Genomic DNA, 15,327 nt, shown 5'->3' on the forward strand with positions numbered 1-15,327 from the left:
CCCTATAATGTAATAAACACCTGCATCTTGAACAAGAATCCCTATTACGTCAAAACCCCTACATCATGAAGAAAATTAATGACACCTGCCTCTTGAGGGAATCGCCGTTAAATTTCTTCATGATCTTAGGACATTGAAGAAGAAAAGAGTAATGGACCTGGGCCATTTTAAACGTATTGGGGCATCATTACTCCAAGTTTCGAGGTGATAAACTTTTTCACGAGCGAGGTGGACCAACATTTCACGAAAAATTACCTCTGCTTGACACTATATCTGCCTCCGACCTTTTGAATTCTCATTCCTCGAATTTTCGAAAGTGGAAAGTCTTGCATCATTATCAAGGGTTTCTCGGTATTGATGATTATGCCATAGAATCCCAGCTTTCTCTCGCAAAGCTGCATCTGTCAAAAAGTGACATTTCAAAAAAGGCTCTTCTCTTAGTAATTTAAATTATATGCGACCTTCTAAATGCCTATTCAGCAGTGCTTAAGCTTATGAAGCTACTTTCCCTGTGATCACTGCCAGTACTGAAATATTCTTCTTGACATTAGGGCGTGTGAAGGATTGTCTGTAATCGACGACAGGAAATGACAGACTCAGTGATCTCATGATCATGGCCGATGAAAAAAAGGAGGTAAAGAGATTGGATTTGGATAAATTAGTTGATAGTTTCTGTCATTATTTGAGAAGAGAAAAAAGCGGAGGTGAAGTGGCGGTAAAAAGGAGAAAATAGAAGAAGTAAAGAGATTAGATTTGGATATATTAGTCGACGATTTCAGCCCCAATTAGAAAAAAAATGAACGCTGCAGGAATGCACTGCAGGGCCGACGCAGGGACCTTAGTAGTCAAGAAGCGTCATTAATTCTTAAATAAAAAGGAGGAAAAAGAGGAGTTAAAAAGACTGGATTTGGACAGATTAGTCGACGGTTTCTGCCCTTATTTGAAAAAGAGGAGGTAAATAGGAGGGAAAAGAGCAAATAAAGAACTGGATTTGGATAGATCAGTCGACAATTTCTGCAGTCATTAGTGTTCGTTTTTTTCTTCATTAGAAAAAAAATCAAAAGAATCATTGCAACCCCTCCCCCGCTACAACTTCGTGAATCGGCGTCACTACTCATCCCCAGTGTAAAAGTTGCAAGTTATGCAAGTTTCTTATTATTACTTACTTTGATACTTAGTTTTACTTTGATATTAGTTTTAGATATTATTGCTAGGCTATTTTGATGTTGAAAAAAAAAAAAAAAGACTTTGAAATGGAGAACGTTGAAAAACCTGAAACTTAGATACATTAAAGTGTCATTCAAATGTCAGATAGATACAAGTGTCTTTTCTCAACTCGTGAAATATACTTCAAAAGGTTAAATTTTGTTTTTGTTTTTACTTTTTTTTTCTGAGATGAGAAAATGACTGCGAAGGTCCCTGTCGAAATATCTGCTTATTTTCAGTTCGTACCCTAAGCAAAAATATCCAGTACCAAACACAACCTTTGCACTACACTAGTATAACATATAAAGTAATTATCCATGAGTAAACAGAGGCAATAGCGTTTTACTCCGTAAAACTAGCATATAACTAAATATAATAGGCTAAAAAAAAAAAGACCTTAGAAACATTTTAAATGAATAAACGGTTTCTGTCAGTTAAATGACATAGATGTTATGATTTGGGACTGAGTTCACTTGAGATTATTGTTAAAAATATAAACCAATCAAACTAAGGGCGTCAATAGTCACAATCCCTTGGAGGGGGGGGGGGAGGGGGGCAAAAAATATTTACATACTTGCTGGTACTTATCATAGATTACTTTTCAAGTAACTCCATAACCGGTTCTAAGAAAAAGCATATAATCATGAAAGTGGCTGATGAAAAAAAAAATCTTAATGCACTTAAACACTATCAAACCATGGGCACCAAAATGAATGGGCCAGAATGGCCACATCTACCCCTACCTACTTCTTGGAAAAAGGACGACAGTAAAAAATTCACTTTTCCACTACTACCCTCATTTTTTCAATTTTTTTTACTTTATTCTTCATTTATTAGGCTATATATTTTTCTTTCTCTTTTTTTTTTGCTCCATACGTCATGAAACTTGGGCAATTAAAAACACACAAAATTAAATAAAAAAAAAAATTTCCAAAATCGAAGTTTTTCAAAGAAAAGTGACTGTCATTTTAAACTTGAGATCAGCAGAAATAAAAACCTATAATAATTCAAACTCAAAACGGCCAGAAATTACTATCAAAAAGTTCGTGCTAACGAACTGTAGTAAGGAGCGGTTAGGTTAGGTTAGTAACCGAAACTCTAAAAAATGGAATTTTGATACCAATAGTTACATAAGAAAATCGCATTTTAATGCTGATTTTAAATATATAACTTTCATCAAGATTAGTTTTAACAATCAAAAGTTACAAGCCTGAGAAAATTTGCCTCATTTTAGAAAATAGGGGAAAACACCCCCTAAAAGTCATACAATCTTAACGAAAATCACACCATCAGATTCAGCGTATCAGAGAACCCTATTGTAGAAGTTTCAAGCTCCTATCTACAAAAATGTGGAATTTCGCATTTTTGCCAGAAGACAAATCACGGATGCGTGTTTATTTGTTTTTTTGTTTGTTTGTTTTTTTTCCCCAGGGGTGATCGCATCGACCCAGTGGTCCTAGAATGTCACGAAAGGGCTCATTCTAACGTAAATTAAAAGTTCTAGTGCCCTTTTTAAGTAACCAAAAACATTGGAGGGCACCTAGGCCCCCCTCCCACGCTCATTTTTTCCCAAAGTCACTGGATCAAACTTCTGAGATAGCCATTTTATTCACCATAGTCGAAAAACATAAGAACTATATCTTTTGGGACGACTTACTCCCCCGCAGTCCCCGTGCGAGGGGTTTATATAGATAGATAAATAGATTGGCATACATATACACTATAAATTAACTACGTAAAACTTTGCGAATATACAACGTTCTTCGCTGTCCCATTGTGCATATGAATAGATTGTCAGGTTTACCGACCCTCGAATATACAACATACAATTGTCCATGGGAAAAACAATCTGTATTAAGATCTATACCGCATTTTTCTAATGATTGCCCTCGAGCTTTGTTGATGGTGATTGCAAATGCTAATCGAATTGGGAATTGCAATCTTTTAAATTGAAAAGACAGATCCGTTGGAATCATGGGAATGCGAGGAATAAGAACAGCATCGCCCTCAAAAGGCCCTGTCAAGATTGTTGCCTCTATTACGTTTTCCATTGTTTTGTTTTTTTTTTGTGTTTTTTTTTACGGCAAGTCGCAAACCATTGCAAAACTTTGGTTAGTTAATATTTCGTAACAGTATTATTGGTAAACCTATTTTTAGTTGTACACGTGTGGCAAAAACCCTGGGAGATCCAGGGAATTTAAAATAATTAAAATAATATTGTTGATTTCGTGGACGTCTTTATTCTTGGCTGCCAGAATTGCCCGTAGCCATTTAAGATTTTTATGATTGGTTAGAATATTCGGAAATACCTTTTCAACCAATTCATTTGGACGTAACTAAATTACAGAATTCAGCAGGCAGTTGTATATGTCCTGAAATTGAGTCTACTGGGAGCTTTCGGTTCCCAATTGCCAGCAATTGATCTGAAAATATTTCATCAGAGTCATCGTTTTGCAATCAGACACGCATATTTGTAGTTAATATTAATGTCTTTACGTGTGCCCATAAATTAAAACTTTTCAGGCCAGCATTCATTTGGTCCGCAGGGGTTGATCTATGTAATATGGATAATGTTTGCCTGAAATCTCCCGCAAGCAATATTAATGTGCTGCCAAAGGGTTTCGAATTTGCTCGCAAATCTCGAAATGATTCATCAGCTATCACTGATGAAGTACAGTTGTAAAAATTTATGATTCTCACCTGGGAATGGTAGAAGGGACCCTGCTCTATGATAAATTTGCCCTTTTACTTTAAAAGTGGGCATAAATTGTTCTTGATTTTCGATTTGGGCAGCAAACGACGTCATTTGGAAACATGAGTTATATTTTCTGATGTTTAATAAAAAACGCTTAGATTCTGACGTTGTTCCAGTAAGCAAAGTCTTCAATGGCTCTGGTGGCGCAGCCAGTTGAGGAACTTTAACTTTTCCTGAGGCGCAACACATTCCCCTTGTTTCACCATTAAATTTCAAGGCCTTGCAATAGGGACAAATTTTAGACATAGTCCCGATTTGAACACGTCTACTCAAGCTATAATCATCGACTGGGCTGTACCTGAATGCCAGGCGATAATTTTCACGTTGCTCTTGGGATTCCTCGGCACGCTTTCTTTTGGCATTATCTCTTTCAACCACAAGCCTGTTTTCACATTGTTCTTGTGATTCCTCGGCGTGATTTTTTTCGGTGATTTCTCTTTGAGCCGCAAGCCTGTTTTCACGTTGCTCTTGTGATTCCTCGGCACGATTTCTTTGGTAATTTGTCTTTGAGCCGCAAGCCTGTTTTCACGGTGTTCTTGTGATTCCTCGGCACGCTTTCTTTTCTTATTTTCTCTTATAGCCGCAAGCCTTTGGGATTATCTTTTTGAGCCGCTTCCTCGGCTGTTTCTTCTGCCATTGTAGGATTTATACTAAATATCCTCTTTGAATCGCAAGCCTTATATATTTATAATGACGCCATGTACTAAGCCTTATATACTTATAATGGCGTTAACTTATAATGACGTCATATAAAACATACAAAATAAATACAAGACGTCAAAATGCTCAATCCTTATAACGACGTCAGTCTTTAAACGTACAAAAATACATAAAACGTATTTATATATATATACTAGCTGTTGGGGTGGCGCTTCGCGCCACCCCAACACCTAGTTGGTGGGGCGCTTTGCGCCCTCCAAGCCCTCCCGCGCGCGTAAGTCGTTACGCGCCATATTAGTTACGCGCCATTGTAGTTGTGTCCCTGTGTCCCACCTGTGAGTATAGATAGATTTATATATGTGTTTCAAACTACGTAAAACTTGCGAATATACAACATTCTTGGCTTTCCCATTGTCTGTGCATATACAAAGCCTTATGTACTAATACTGACGTCATATGCAAACGCTCTTTTTACAAACAAACAAACATGCATACACAAAACTCGTTTTTATATAGATAGATAGATTGATAGATAGATACAATACAAATTAACTGCGTAAAACTTGCGAATATACAACATTCTTCGCTGTCCAATTGTCGCTGCATATAAATAGATTGTCAGATTTACCGACCCCGGAAATGAAAGAATTTGCCAAACAGCTTCATTACTGCTTATGTATCTTCCAGCCTGATATTGTACGATTTCGTCGATATCGTTGATTTCGGGCTGCAAGCCAAAAACTGCCATGTCACTGCCTTTGTTGACGTATTTACATATGTATTTGATTGCCTTTACGGAGTTACAGTATTCAACGTTTATGTGTGCATTAAATGTTTTTGATAATAATGGGGAATATGGAAAACCCACTGGTTATCTACTTCGATGGTGGTACCGTTACGCTTCTTTATTATTGCTGTTTTACCGCCATCTTCAGTAGATCTTCTTCTATATTGTGGGTAACCATCATTGCCAGTAATTGTGTTGGATACTAAAAGTCGAGGATATTGCTTTGTGCACCTTCCTTTTGCCATGCATGGTGAATTTTCGTTCAGTGCACCGCAAGGTCCATGTATCATATTTTTTACAATAATATCATGTAACCCCTTATCGACATTTTCATCAGGTATTTAAGCGGAAATCACATCATCAATTTCGTTCGAAGTAATTTTTTTATGTAGCCAGATTAGTATATGTGCGTGTGGCAAACCTCGTTTTTGCCATTCCACTGAGTACATCCAGCATCGCACTGACCCAAACACTTCAAGTTTTACTATGTAGTTTATCAGTGATTTCAACTTTTGCCGGAACACACGGGCCGTAATGTCATGTCGATGAACCGCCGATTGTCCTTGAAGTAAAAGCTGCAGTATCTCGTCCCAAGAATGATTACATGTAAATGTAATAAATAAATCTGGACGACCATAGAGACGAACATACGCAATAGCATCTTGAGCATATTCATGCATATGACGGGGACTGCCAGCATATGACGAAGGTAAAATTGTTAATCTTCCAACGTTTGTTGTATTACCTTCATTTATAACTGCATCTCGCAAATGAATGTATTGTTCAGAGCGGAGCTTTGTCTGATTCAGGCGGATATATAGCAAACGTTCTGATTCAATTTTAGCATACATATCAACGACGAATTGGTGAAACAATTCACGGCATTTTAAAATATAATTTTCTTCAACTTGCCGAATCATTAGTCAATAGGAATAATAATGCATTGCACTGCATTTCTTATTCATTTTTTTGTTAGTGGCTGGATTCATCAATTTAATATTAAAGTGATAGCCGTCGGCTCCATCCCAAAAAATGATAGGATATTGTAGGGCATCGTAGCATCGATGAGTTTCAGCAATTCTTAACAACTGAGCGTTTCGCTTATGAAGAATACTATCTCGAGGTAAAAACTGATCACCGACCATAACGATTGCCACTTCGTCGATAGTTGGAGCATTGTATCTACGCACATGTTGGCCAGGAGGCGTTTTGTCAGCGGAAATAACAATTTTATACGTATCAGTAGGCATCAAATTGATGGCTGTTTTGAACAGACGCACTAAATTATTATTTTGTGGAAAAGATGTTGCAATTGGGAAACGATTGTCCTTTCAACGTTGGGAGAAATTTCGCAACGTGCATTCAATTCATAATTTCTATCACTGATGAAGTATAATTGTAAAAATTTATGATTCTCGCCTGAGAATGGTAGAAGGGACCCTGCTCTATGATAAATTTGCCCTTTTACTTTAAAAGTAGACATAAATTGATCTGGATTTTCCATTTGGGCTCCAAACGACGTCATTTGGAAACATGAGTTGTATTTTCTGATTTGTGACAAAAAACGCTTAGATTCTGACGTAGTTCCAGTAAAGAAAGTCTTCAATGGCTCTGGTGGTGCAGCCAATAGAGGAAGTTTAACTTTTCCTGAGGCGCAACACATTCCCATTGTTTCACCATTGAACTTCAAGGCCTTGCAATAGGGACAAATTTTAAACATTGTCCCGATTTGAACACATCTACTCAAGCTATAATCATCGACTGGGCTGTACCTGAATGCCAGGCGATAACTTTCAGGTTGCTCTGATTCCTCGGCACGCTTTCTTTTCTTACTTTCTCTATCAGCAGCAAGCCTGATTTCTTGCCGTTCTTGTGATTCCTCGGCACGCCTTCTTTTTTCACTTTCTCTTTTAGCAGCAAGTCTGGTTTCATGGTGCTCTGGTAGTTCCTCGGCATGCCTTCTTTTTTCACTTTCTCTTTTAGCAGCAAGTCTGCTTTGGCGTTGCTCTGGTAGTTCCTCGGCACGCTTTCTATTCTTTCTTTCTCTATCAGCCTCAAGCCTGTTTCCTTGCTGTTCCTTTGATTCCTCGGCACGCTTTCTTTTATGACTTTCTCTATCAGCAGCAAGTTTTTTGGCATAGACTCTTTGAGCATCTTCCTCGGCTGTTGCCATTGTAAGTTCATCAGTCATTTTAAAGTTTTTAAAGATTCCTACGTGAACGCATGTCTTAAATATCTTTAATGACGTCACCGTCATAACAAAAATGACGACAACTAAGTTCATGACGTCAGTCAACATACAAACATGACGTCACCTGACAGACACCTCCACAGACAACTTATTTATATATATATACTAGCTGTTGGGGTGGCGCTTCGCGCCACCCCAACACCTAGTTGGTGGGGGCGCTTCGCGCCCCCCCAAGCCCCCCCGCGCGCGTAAGTCGTTACGCGCCATAATAGTTACGCGCCATTGTAGTTGTGTCCCTATGTCCCACCTGTGAATATATATATATATATATATATATATATATATATATATATATATATATATATATATATATATATATATATGGTTTTAACTACAGGTTTACCGACCGTTTTTTTTATTTTTTATTTTTTTTAGTTTTTTACCTTTTTTTAGTTTTTTTAGTTTTTTTTAGTTTTTTAGCTTTTTTACTTTTTTTATTAGTTTTTAGTTTTTTTTGTAGTTTTTGCCTTTTTTTAGTTTTTTCAGTTTTTTTTTTAGTTTTTTATTGGTTTTTACCTTTATTTTAGCTTATTTTTCAGTTTTTTCCTTTTTTTTAGTTTTTTTTAGTTTTTAGTTTTTTTTAGTTTTTTACCTTTTTTTAGTTTTTTTAGTTTTTTAGCTTTTTTATTTTTTTTATTAGTTTTTAGTTTTTTTTTGTAGTTTTTGCCTTTTTTTAGTTTTTTTAGTTTTTTAGCTTTTTTATTAGTTTTTAGTTTTTTTTGTAGCTTTTGCCTTTTTTTAGTTTTTTTCTTTTTAGTTTTTTTGTAGTTTTTACCTTCTTTTTAGTTTTGTTAGTTTTTTTTTTTACTTATGTCCTGGTCGTCATTTATACTCCCTGTGTCCCGGTGCTTTGTTGATTGCTAATCGAACATTCCTTTTGTCCTGGTCGCTTTCTCTTTGAGTGTCGTCATTTATTTTTTTCTTTTTTAGTTCTTTTAGTTTTTACCTTTTTTAGTTTTTTTTAGTTTTTTAGATGAAATTTTTTTTTAGTTTTTTCCTTTTTTTCTTTTTAGTTTTTTATTGGTTTTTACCTTTATTTTAGCTTATTTTTCAGTTTTTTCCTTTTTTTTTAGTTTTTTTTTATTTTTTATTTTTTTTTAGTTTTTTACCTTTTTTAGTTTTTTTAGTTTTTTAGTTTTTTAGCTTTTTTACTTTTTTTATTAGTTTTTAGTTTTTTTTGTAGTTTTTGCCTTTTTTTAGTTTTTTCAGTTTTTTTTTAGTTTTTTATTGGTTTTTACCTTTATTTTAGCTTATTTTTCAGTTTTTTCCTTTTTTTAGTTTTTTTTTAGTTTTTAGTTTTTTTTAGTTTTTTACCTTTTTTTAGTTTTTTAGCTTTTTTATTTTTTTTATTAGTTTTTAGTTTTTTTTGTAGTTTTTGCCTTTTTTTAGTTTTTTTAGTTTTTTAGCTTTTTTATTAGTTTTTAGTTTTTTTTGTAGTTTTTGCCTTTTTTTAGTTTTTTTAGTTTTATAGCTTTTTTATTTTTTTATTAGTTTTTAGTTTTTTTTGTAGTTTTTGCCTTTTTTTTAGTTTTTTCAGTTTTCAGTTTTGTCACCTGATCCAGTTTTTTCAGGTGACGTCACCTGATCCACAGATCCACACACAGACAACTTATTTTTATATATATAGATATAGAAGATATATATCTATCTATCTATATATATAAAAATAAGTTGTTTGTCTGTCTGTCGACTGACGTCATTATAAGGATTGAGCTGTATGTCGTCATGAAGTTAGTTTTCGTCATGTTTGTTATGACGATGCTTAGTATATGACGTCATTATAAGAATATAAATGACGACCAGGACACTCAAAGAGAAATTACAGACTGGAATACCGGGACACAAATGACGACCAGGACACAGGGAATATAAATGACGACCAGGACACAGGGACACAACTACAACAGGGATGCTGGGGGCACATATAAAAATGAGTTGTTTGTTTGTGTGTCTGTCTGTCTGTCCGCATATGACGTCTGAATTATTTCATCATATACCAATTCAAAAACGAATGTATTCAAGCCGAAGTAGCTGAGTTGGTAAAGCGTTATGTTCCAGGTTCTAGGTCCGAGAGGTCTTAGCTTTTTTAGTTTTTTTATTAGTTTTTAGTTTTTTTGTAGTTTTTACCTTTTTTTTAGTTTTTTAGTTTTTTTTTTACTTATGTCCTGGTCGTCATTTATACTCCCTGTGTCCCGGTCGTCAGTTGTGTCCCGGTGCTTTGTTGATTGCTAATCGAACATTCCTTTTGTCCCGGTCGCTTTCTCTTTGAGTGTCGTCATTTATATTCCCTATGTGCCGGTGTCCCGGTCGTCATTTGTGTCCCGATGTCCCGGTCTGTAATTTCGTCAGTTGGAAACATGACGTCAGTTGACACACAAACATGACGTCACCCGACAGACAGACCCACACACACACAGACAACTTATTTTTACATATATAGATTGTTCCGAGTTTTCACCCGTCACGATGTCTAAGATTGAAAAGGAGAAAGTTCAACTGGATGCAAAGTCAATTTAGTCCTTTCTTTCGATACTTCTGTGTTGCTGTTAGATTGTCAGGTTTACCGACTCTTGAACATGCAACGTATAATTGTCCATGGGAGAAACAATCCATATTCAGATCTATACCTCATGATTCTAATGATTGCCCTTGAGCTTTGTTGATGGTGATTGCTAATCGAACATTGCCTGTGTCCCCGTCGTCATTTATATATCCCCCCTGTGCCCCCGACGTCACCGTTGTAGTTGTGTCCCTGCGTCCCAGTCGTCATTTATATTCCCTGTGTCCCGGTCGTCATCCCGGTGTCTCTATTAATGCTAAAGCCAAGGTTCGAACCTGGAACCTCTTGAACCTAGAACCTGGAACATAACGCCTTATCAACTCAGCTACATCGGCTTGAATACATTCGTTTTTGAATTGGTATATGATGAAATAATTCAGACGTCATATTATATGATGAAATTTTTTTTTAGTTTTTTCCTTTTTTTCTTTTTAGTTTTTTTATTGGTTTTTGCCTTTTTTTTAGCTTTTTTAGTTTTTTTTTCGTTTTTTCTTTTAGTTTTTTTTGTAGTTTTTATCTTTTTTATTTTTTTTTATTTTTATTTATATTTTTTTAGTTTTCTTTTTCTCTTTTATTTTCAGTTTTTTCCTTTTTTTAGTTTTTTCTTTTTTAGTTTTTAGTTTTTTGCCTTTTTTTAGTTTTTTTTAGTTTTTTATCTTTTTAGTTTTTTTATTAGTTTTTAGTTTTTTTTTGTAGTTTTTGCCTTTTTTTAGTTTTTTCAGTTCTTTTTAAGTTTTTATTTTTTTACCTTTTTTTAGTTTTTTTTTGTTTTTTAGCTTTTTTAGTTTTTTTTCTTTTTAGTTTTTTTTGTAGTTTTTACCTTTTTTAGTTTTTTTTCTTCTTTTGTATTAGTGTGATAATTCAGACGGCATATGCGGACAAACACGACGTCACTCATATAAAAATAAGTTGTTTGTCTGTGTGTCTGTCTGTCAGGTGACGTCATGTTTCTGTGTCGACTGACGTCATGAAGTTAGTTGTCGTCATTTTTGCTATGACGGTGACGTCATTAACGGTATTTAAGACATTTGTTCATGGAAAAATGTTTAATTGTAAAATGACTGAAGAACCTACAATGGCAACATCCGAGGAAGCTGCTCAAAGAGTTTATGCCAAAAAACTTGCTGCTGATAGAGAAAGTAAGAAAAGAAAGCGTTCCAAGGAATCACAAGAACAGTAAGAAAACAGGCTTGCAGCTGATAGAGAAAGTAAGAAAAGAAAGCGTGCCGGGGAATCACAAGAAACGCAAGAAAACAGGCTTGCGGCTAAAGAACGTAAAACCGCGCAGTTAGATGAAAATCCACCTGGACAGCGAGAGTCAAAACATATCAAAACTGAAAATGATAGCGATGATGATTGGGTTTGGGATTTTGACTTGGATAAGGTCATCAATGCCTACCAGATTTAAGTTAAAAAAACAAAGGTTCGTCGATATGCACTTCATAGTGACGCTGAAAAATAAAGAAGAAAAAGAAAACTGAAAAAAGAAAAAAGGTAAAAAACTAAAAAAAAACTAAAAAGAAAAAACACTCAAAGAGAAATTACAGACCGGGACACAAATGATGACCGAGACAGAGGGAATATAAGTGACGACCGGGAACCTCAAAGAGAAATTAAAGACTGGGACACCCGGACACAAATCACGACCGGGACACAGGGAATATAAATGACGAACGGGACACAGGGACACAACTACAACGGGGACGCCGGGGGTACAGGCGGGATATATAAATGACGACCGGGACACAGGGATTTTTCGAATAGAAATTACAGACCGGGACACCGGGACACAAATGACAAAGAAAAAACACTCAAAGAGAAATTATAGACCGGGACACAAATGACGACCGAGACAGAGGGAATATAAGTGACGACCGGGAACCTCAAAGAGAAATTACAGACTGGGACACCCGGACACAAATCACGACCGGGACACAGGGAATATAAATGACGAACGGGACACAGGGACACAACTACAACGGGGACGCCGGGGTACAGGCGGGATATATAAATGACGAACGGGACACAGGGATTGTTCGAATAGAAATTACAGACCGGGACACCGGGACACAAATGACAACCGGGACACAGGGAATATAAATGACGACCGGGACACTCAAAGAGAAATTACAAACTGGGACACCGGGACACAAATGACGATCGGGACACAGGGAATAAAAATGACGACCGGGACACAGGGACACATCATTAGAATAATGAGGTATAGATCTGAATACGGATTGTTTTTCCCATGGACAATTATATGTTGCAAGTTCAAGAGTCAGTAAACCTGACAATCTATTTATATGCAAAGACAATGGGACAGCGAAGAATGTTGTATATTCGCATGTTTTACGTAGTTAAAAACATATATTTATATCTATCTGTATTCACAGGTGGGACACAGGGACACAACTACAATGGCGCGTAACTAATATGGCGCGTAACGACTTACGCGCGCGGGGGGGCTTGGGGGGGCGCGAAGCGCCCCACCAACTAGGTGTTAGGGTGGTGCGAAGCGCCACCCCAACAGCTAGTATATATATATAAAAATAGGTTGTCTGTCTGTGTGTCTCTCTGTCAGGTGACGTCATGTTTCTGTGTCGACTGACGTCATGAAGTTAGATGTCGTCATTTTTGCTATGACGGTGACGTCATTAAAGATATTTAATCATGAAGTTAGTTGTCGTCATTTTTGCTATGACGGTGACGCCATTAAAGATATTTAAGACATATATGTTCACGTAGAAATCTATTAATGTTTAAGTTTAAAATGACTGATGAACTTACAATGGCAAAAGCCGATGAAGATGCTCAAAGAGTCTATGCCAAAAAACTTGCTGCTGATAGAGAAAGTCAGAAAAGAAAGCGTGCCGAGGAATCAAAAGAACAGCAAGGAAACAGGCTTGAGGCTGATAGAGAAAGAAAGAACAGAAAGCGTGCCGAGGAATCAAAAGAACAGCAAGGAAACAGGCTTGAGGCTGATAGAGAAAGAAAGAACAGAAAGCGTGCCGAGGAACTACCAGAGCAACGCGAAAGCAGACTTGCTGCTAAAAGAGAAAGTGAAAAAAGAAGGCGTGCCGATGAATCACAAGAACAGCAAGAAATCAGGCTTGCTGCTGATAGAGAAAGTAAGAAAAGAAAGCGTGCCGAGGAATCACAGGAACAGCAAGAAATCAGGCTTGCTGCTGATAGAGAAAGTAAGAAAAGAAAGCGTGCCGAGGAATCAGAGCAACCTGAAAGTTATCGCCTGGCATTCAGGTACAGCCCAGTCGATGATTATAGCTTGAGTAGATGTGTTCAAATCGGGATAAGTCAGTCGACGGCCAACCTACCATCTTCAAAGATACCACGATAGGAAGACTCTACACCGTTCACCCCAATCAACAAGAATGCTTCTTTCTACGCCTGCTTTTGGTGAATGTACCCGGTCCGACATCCTTTGAGTATTTGAGAACTGTAAACGGTACTATACATGACACTTACCGTAGTGCATGCCAAGCTCTGAATTTATTGGAGAATGACCAACAGGGGGATAACTGCATCAATGACGCGTGCGAAACGTCAACCCCAAGTCAAATTCGTGCATTGTTTGGCATCATTTTAACAACTTGCTCTCCATCAGCTCCTACAGAGTTATGGGAAAAATATAAGTCAAAAATGTCCGAAGATATACTCCATCGAAAACAGTTAGAGACGTCAGATATGACTTTTGATTTTACATCAGAAATTTATAACTACACTTTAGTTATTATAGAAGATGTGTGCGTACGTATGGCAAACAAACCTCTTCAGGATTTGGGAATGCCTTCACCTAACCGTATCGCTGCTGTTTCGACATGTGTAGAATTGGATCGTGAACAAAGTTACAGTACGAGTGATCTATTGTCGTATGTACAAAATAACATTTCCAAGTTAACGTCAGAACAAAAAGACATTTATGATACGATAATGCATTGTGTCGATAACAACGTTGGAGAAATTTTCTTTTTGGATGCGCCAGGAGGTACTGGTAAAACGTTTGTGATAAAACTGATTCTGGCATCAATTCGATCAAAAAATGATATAGCGTTGGCAATTGCGTCGTCCGGAATAGCCGCAACATTGCTGCCTGGTGGAAGAACTGCTCATTCCACTTTGAAACTGCCTCTGAATTTGCAATCTACAGAAACTCCCACGTGCAATATTTCCAAATCATCTGGGATGGGTAAAGTATTGCAGCAATGCAAACTTATTATTTGGGATGAGTGCACAATGGCACACAAAAAATCGCTCGAGGCTCTGGACCAATGCTTGAAAGATTTGAGAGGGAAGTCGAAACCCTTTGGCAGCACATTAATATTGCTTGCGGGAGATTTCAGGCAAACATTACCTATAATACCTACATCAACTCCTGCAGACGAAATGAATGCTTGCCGGAAAAATTCTAATTTATGGGCACACGTAAAAATATTAAAATTAACTACAAATATGCGTGTCCGATTGCAAAACGATGACTCTGGTCAAACATTTTCAGATCAATTGCTGGCAATTGGAAACGGAAAGCTCCCAGTAGACTCAATTTCAGGACGTATACAACTACCTGCTGATTTCTGTAATTTAGTGACGTCCAAAAATGAATTGATTGAAAAAGTATTTCCGAATATTCTAAAAAATTATAAAAATAATAAATGGCTAAGTGAAAGAGCAATTCTCGCACCCAAAAATATAGACGTCCACGAAATCAACAATATTGTTTTGACCAAGTCAGTCGACACAGTTTTGGAACCAAATGAAGCGGTTAATTATCCATCTGAATTTTTAAATTCCATAGATCTTTCAGGGTTTCCACCACACGTGCTACAACTAAAAATAGGCGTACCAATAATACTTTTAAGAAATATCAACCCACCAAAGCTTTGCAATGGCACGCGACTTGCCGTAAAAAAACAATGGAAAACCTAATAGAGGCCACAATCTTGACAGGGCCTTTTGAGGGTGAGGCTGTTTTTATTCCTCGCATTCCCATGATTCCAACGGATCTGCCTTTTCAATTTATAAGATTGCAATTCCCAATTCGATTAGCATTTGCAATCACCATTAACAAAGCTCAAGGTCAATCATTAGAA

General features: G+C 36.7%; 1 protein-coding gene across 5 annotated transcripts in view; it reads right to left on the minus strand.

The window, feature by feature from the left end:
- LOC136040949 (uncharacterized) overlaps window positions 1–15,327 on the minus strand; it is a 116,072-nt gene that overhangs the window by 29,318 nt on the left and 71,427 nt on the right. The gene's annotated exons all lie outside the window — the stretch shown is intronic.

Source organism: Artemia franciscana, chromosome 21 (genome assembly GCF_032884065.1).
Source record: "Artemia franciscana chromosome 21, ASM3288406v1, whole genome shotgun sequence".
Lineage (NCBI taxonomy): Eukaryota > Metazoa > Arthropoda > Branchiopoda > Anostraca > Artemiidae > Artemia > Artemia franciscana.